This window comes from Xenopus tropicalis, chromosome 3, assembly GCF_000004195.4.
Source record: "Xenopus tropicalis strain Nigerian chromosome 3, UCB_Xtro_10.0, whole genome shotgun sequence".
NCBI lineage: Eukaryota > Metazoa > Chordata > Amphibia > Anura > Pipidae > Xenopus > Xenopus tropicalis.
In genome coordinates this window covers 110,137,509-110,144,219 of record NC_030679.2, presented here as the reverse complement: position 1 = coordinate 110,144,219, position 6,711 = coordinate 110,137,509, and the positions used below count along the sequence as shown (strand labels likewise).

The following is a 6,711-nucleotide window of genomic DNA, read 5'->3' as shown; positions in this document are numbered from 1 at the left end:
ATCCGTTCGTGGATTAGGAAATTGGCCCCTAAGACTAATAATGTGTGTATGTTCATGGAGACAATTTCCATAGATCTAAGCAGAACAATTAGCATAATGGGCCAGATTCAATTTAGTGATAAAAAACTCATCTTAATTAAAGATTTTTTTTCCATAGACTTCAACAGAGTTTTCACCTGATAAACAATGGGGTAGGTTTTTCTCATCAAATGGAATCTGGCACAATATTGGCAAGAAAGTTGCACCTTTCTATGGTAATTCTATGGAATTCTATATTTCTACAGAAAAAAATTGGGCCCACTGTAGGTAAGCGATATCGTATGTCCATAAATCAATTCTCTGCCTTTTGGCTAAGATCAAGTGTAGTATCTGTTCTTATCAGTTTTACCATCAGGGAACGCCAACCCTACTGATGGAACCGAGAAACACTTGAACGTGGCCAGGGGTCATGGAGCAGCTATGAAGCCTGAGCTCATTTTCTGCTTCATGTTTGCCTGGGGGGTCTGGTAAATTTAAAGAGACCAGTGAATAATACCAGTGAATTGTACTACTCTAAATATAGAAGGATTGTTCTTAAAAAAGTTTTTGGACTGATTTATTGAGAAATTCCCCCAAACCCACTAGTCCGCCCATCTGTTCCACTTCCTGCTGGCTGAACTCTGGATGTGCAGGGGAGCTGGGGAATCTCAGTACAAAGCACTGTAGGAAAGGAACCAATCAGCGGCTAGGCTGACCTGATAGGGAGCTGAAGCCTGTCTTTGCTTGTGTGAGTGCAAGGCTGTGCTACTGTGCTTCTGGCAGGGACTGTTTGGACAAGCCTGTCCTTCATTTGAAACATGGACAGAGAACTTATAAGATCTACAGTATAGGGAGCTCCAACAAAGGGGCCATTTTTACAGATAGGATTTAGCCCAAAGTGAAACCAGCACCATATATTATTCATAATTGCTTACAAAATTAGGGGTTTTCCCATTTATTCAATATGTCTCCCTTAAGCACTTGGCACTTATATAGCCTTTTATTCTTTTAACCCCAGACCCGTTGGGCATTGGTGGCTAAAGAAAATTTCTATACCGGCCTAATGGCTGGGGCTGCTCGCAGCCTTTTTTATTATTTTATTTATTTATTCTCACTCTCACTGGAGTCTGGAGTGAAAGGTCTGTCACCTTTCACTTTTGTGTTTTATTTTTCACAGGATCTGGTGCAATATGTCTCTTATGGGTCTCAGCACCGATCTAGGGCGACATGTGTGGCCATTAGGCTCCTCTCCCCCTGAACCCGGCCCTGCCGAAGGCGCAAAGGTTTCGGGATCTTCTTGGAGGTCCGTTGTTCCCTACCCTTGTAGGCCTTTTGACTGGAAGGTGGGTGAGAAAGGGGTACCCCTAGCCTTGCGGCGAAAGGGGTCTGAAGACCCTTGACTCCCTTGAACCTTTTGGTCAGAGAGGTCTGGGATAAAGGGCCCCTCCTTAGCTTCGGCAAGGGAGGGTGCCGCAGACTCAAGTTATTGTGGGCCTTTTGGCCGGGGGACCTTGCCTTTTCTAAGGGGAGTCTACCTGCACCCTTAATTACACTTGAGTGTGTTTTAATGCACTTTGGGTGATTTTGATGAAGCTTTTTGCGCTTCAGAGAAAACATCTGGTATGTCCATATATGTAAATGTAAATATGTAACAAAAATGTATACCATGTACAACAATATATAATTTACATAATGAAATAAAAATTAACAGAAAAAACAAAAATTTAAAAAATATGTCATTGACATTGGCTTCTGCGGGACCTCACAAGCTTTCAGATGCCAAAGTTTTATATTCAAGCTTTTTATATATGTATATATTTTTTTTGTTTAATAAATAATGAAAATTCATGTTTTTTAAAGTATAACACAAATTCATGATTATTAGCTCAAAGAAGTGAAAAAAAAAAGAATGTAGGTAAATTACCCCCAGAGATTCTGAAACCATTGACCATTGAATACATCTGGGGCCCGATTCACTAAAGTCCGAAATAAGGAGTGCTATTTATAGCATGCGTTAAAAATCTTATCACTTCTTATTTTTCGCTCGATTCACTAAAAGGACACTTGTCATAATTAAGAAGCGATGTTCTTGGCGTTATTTATCTTGCGACTACATATTTTCAAGCAATATATTACGCAGCGCACAACATATTACGCAGCACGCGATATTTTATGCAGAGCGCAAAATTTTCAGAACAGTAGTCTTCAGAAAGTAATGGTTATGTGGGTAATATATTGCGCTCTGCGTAAAATATCGCGTGCTGCGTAATATATTGCTTGAAAATATGTAGTCGCAAGATAAATAACGCCAAGAACATTGCTTCTTAATTATGACAAGTGTCCTTTTAGTGAATCGAGCGAAAAATAAGAAGTGATAAGATTTTTAACGCATGCTATAAATAGCACTCCTTATTTCGGACTTTAGTGAATCGGGCCCATAGTGTGGATGATTCCAACTTTGGTGCCACAATGTACATGGCATATAATAAAAAGCACTGCCCTTTCCCACTCAAAATCAAGTAAGCAGACAGTACCAGGAAGAAGTCCATGGCTTAATTACAATGGCTGGCTCCACTTACATAAAGTGGCTGTGCAAGCAGAGAGGAAACAGGTGTTCCAACAGTGGGTAGAAAAGGCTACACCAGTTAATGAAATGAAAAGTAATTGTAAGAGTTAAATCTTAATTCTAAAGATAGTGTCAGGTGAGGATTTTGCATGGCTTACCTGGAAAATTGAACAGATGTTTCCCCCCCTTGGAGATGGCAATCAGTTACTTATAATGCAGTTAAACAAACAGTGTTAGCTAGTCCTCCCGGAGGTGCGATGTAGCTGCTAGGGACATCTGTTCAGGTGACCTTTGTACCTGAGCAAAGCTTAAAAGAAGATACACACTAGCAGCCGTTTCTCTTTTACATTTAATTTGCTTTAATGAGGTGTGTTTCTTTTGATTAATAGTTCTCCTGGAGCAACCTAAACCTACGCACTCAGCAAAATAGGGAGAAAAATACTGCTGTTGCAGGAGACATTTATATCTCCCAGCCTGAGATACATTAACAGAGCTTTGTGTTCATATCAACAGTTTTAAAAGCCTGAGTGAGAAAACATTAATGAACCCCTATGCAGTTCTGGCTGTTTCTTATATAAAAGCGCAATTTGTGAATCAAGGATTTGTAATTGTTATTGCTCTGTTCTATAATGAACTTGAAATAGATATGTCACACAGCTCCCTATGGCAGTGGAAACAAATGTCGCCTAAGCTAAAATTTTATCCATGAAGACTTGTGGGTTAACTGCATAAAGTCTAGTTTTAAGGTCCAGTCTGATTGCCGTGTAAAGTCCAGTTAACTGTAGTGCAGTGCCTTATGTAGGGCCAGCATTCTTTCCAGTCAGTCATACTTTTCTTGTCCTGGTCTATCTGCATGCCTTGCACCATTCAATCCTATTTGTCCTTGATTGTGTTTAAGGAGGTGTACAAGTTGTCAGGTATAAAATGTAGTACAGGAATGGGATCCATTATCCACAAACCCACTATCCACAAAGCTTCAAATTATGTTTTTTTTTTTTTAACTCCTCTTGATCAACTAGCAGTTAGGCAGGTTATATATAGGCATTATGGTTGAACTTGATGGACGTATGTCTTTTTTCGACCTAACTTACTTTGTTACTATGCGTAGGCCATCTCCCAGAGACTCCATTTCAATTAAATAATTCAAATTTTAATTTTTTTTTCTCTAATAATTAAACAGTACATTACATCATTTTTTAATAAATTTTAGCAAATATATGGACAAATGCCTGTCTTTTGCTCCGACACTACTTTCTGCTACAGTTAGAGCTGCATTATTTCCTGTCAGGTGATCTTTGAGGAGCACACAGACCAACACAAAATGGTGGCTCAAGGGAAAACACATAAAAGGGCAATATTTACTATAATATACTTTAGTACAGGTATAGGATCCCTTATCCGGAAGTTCTGAATTACGGAAAGGCCCATCTCCCATAGACTCCATTATAAGCAAATAATTCTAATTTTAAAAAATAATTTTCTATGTAATAATAAAACACCTTGTACTTGGAGGCAAAACAATCCTATTGGGTTTATTCAATATTGAAATGATTTTTAGTAGACTTAAATTATGGAGATCCAAATTATGAAAAGATCCCTTATCTGGAAAACCCCAGGTCACAAGCATTCTGGATAACAGGTCCCATACCTATATATATTAATATAATATAAATTATCTGTTGGTTAAGTATTCATTCTGGGGATATAGTTTTCCTTTAAGACTTTAGTAGACTTTTAGCAGATCTAAAGCAAGCAAACACAAAGTCAGTACAGGTATAGGACCCATTATCCAGAATGCTCGGGACCAAGGGTATTCCGGATAAGGGGTCTTTCCGTAATTTGGATCTCCATACCTTAAGTCTACTAAAAAATCAATAAAACATTAATTAAACCCAATAGGATTGTTTTGCATCCAATAAGGATTATTTATACTTTAGTTGGGATCAATTACACGTACTGTTTTATTACTACAGAGAAAAGGGAAATCAGTTAAAAAATTCTGAATTATTTGATTAAAATGGAGTCTATGGGAGACAGGCTTTCCGTAATTCGGAGCTTTCTGGATAACGGGTTTCCGGATAAGGGGTCCGATACCTGTATTTGAAGGTAATTGATGTAATGCTTGTTTGTAGCTAGCACCATCCCACAAGAGAAAGGTCCACTCTATTTTTTAAATTAATTCTGTCTAAATAGATGCTGTATTTCAGAAGCCATTCCTGTTATGTTGTTTATTATTCTTGTGTTTTCTGCCATCGATTGCTGTTTTTTCCCTTCAGCTACCATTCATAAGACCCCTTGACCCTCAGGGCCGCCCTGTGGTTGTGGGGTCTGCTGTATGTATAGTAGTTATACCTTCTTCTCTTGAATATATCCATTTATACATGGTGCAACTGTGAAGCAGTAAATGTTTTTTACAAAGCCCTTACTATACTAGCACAATGCCTTTGATTTTAAACAGTGCACTGTGTATCTACCTGTGTCCATGTGTGTTTCCTCCTGCACTCCTAAAACATACAGGAAGGTTAATTGTTGTAATTGTTAATTATTGTTACACAGCAGATAGCAATCTGAAAGCATATTACCATATGACCATATGGCAGAAAACAGCAATGGACACAACACCCCTGTGCACCTGTCACTGCTCCTGATACAACTGAATGTAAAGTTTCCCATCTGACACCCAGATCAGTGACAGGGAAACCTCAGCATCAAAACTCATACATGATTTTTTGCTGTGTTCCTTCTATTACTGCTCCATGTATGTCTAATGGGTGTTTCTGTTCAGTAGTATGGCAGGTGGACAGGGGCATTCTGACTGCTGTTGTATTCCGCCAGAGGGTGGTTGCAGTAAAATTAACCTTTGTACAATTAAAGTAACAGTAAAACCAAAAAAGTGTTATTACAATAAAATGTACTATTGCCATTCACTATTAAGGGTGAAGACACGCAGAGCTACTAGTATTAGCTACTTGTCACGGCAACTAAAATACCCTGCCATAGACAATACTGAGAATTGCCTCTGCTAAAACACGTAAAGACAGTTATCAGTAAATGATCAATATTGGCTATTTTGGTAGCAACATGTGTCTTCACCCTAAAAGTTGTGTGTTTGCTTCTGAAACCTTACTATAGTTAATATAAACAAAGCTGCTGTGTAATAAATTAAAAAAATAAAAAAAAGCACATGTTACAAAGCAGATAAGATGTGTAGATTCCCATTGTACAGTATTCTACAGAAGGTATCTATTATCTGCTATGTAACCTGTGCCTTTTCATCTTTTTTCCAGCTTGAATGGCTGCCGCCATGGCTACACAGCAGCTTTGTTTATACAAACTATAGTAGGGTTTCCAAAGCAAACACACAACTATTACCAGTGCAGGGGAACAGTACATTACATTTTAAGTACCTAAAAACATTTTAATTTGTTGGTGTTACTGTCCCTTTATCCTAATACTAATTTCTCTCTCAACAAAGTTACATTCTCCAGTGAATTATATTGCTGTGAGAGTAAAGGAACACCGAAATACCACTGGGCCAAAATGAATAAACCTCCTCACACTTCCTAAGGAGGCTGCATGTTCCAGTATAGCAGGTTTTACTGTTAAAAGATACATAGCGCTGTGGATTTATAGAATAATAATTTGTAACAATAGTTTAACAGTATAATCTGTTGACAAAATCATGATTTTTTGCTGCTTTCAGCAGAAAGAAACTTCAGTCTTTGTCAATGCATTGAACACATTTTGTTGTAGTGATCAAAGAAAATTGCACGATGGGGCACACCCACAGAAACTACTTATGAGAAACTGAAAAGACAAGACATTTACTGAGGTTATATTTACATTCACTTTATATCAGCCTGAGATAATAAATTAGGAGTGGTTTTGTTATGTGTCTAGAATGATGGGAACATATGGTTCCCTTATTTCATTTCTTACTTCAAGCCTATTCTGCCATTATTTCCTCTAAGATTTTATGAAGAGTCTGTGGAACACAGCTGTTTATTAATATGTTATTTCTGATCTTACAAAGATTTCCATTTGTAAGACAGACTTGTTAGCATTTGTCTGATGAAGCAAATTTTGCTCAAGCAACACTTTTGCCACCTATGTACTCACACTGCTGT

At 37.9% G+C, this 6,711-nt stretch overlaps 1 pseudogene; it reads left to right on the top strand.

Annotated features, from left to right (window-relative positions):
• The first annotated feature begins 330 nt into the window (after nucleotides 1-330).
• Nucleotides 331-431, top strand: LOC116409863 (annotated as a pseudogene).
• The last annotated feature ends 6,280 nt before the right edge of the window (nucleotides 432-6,711 follow it).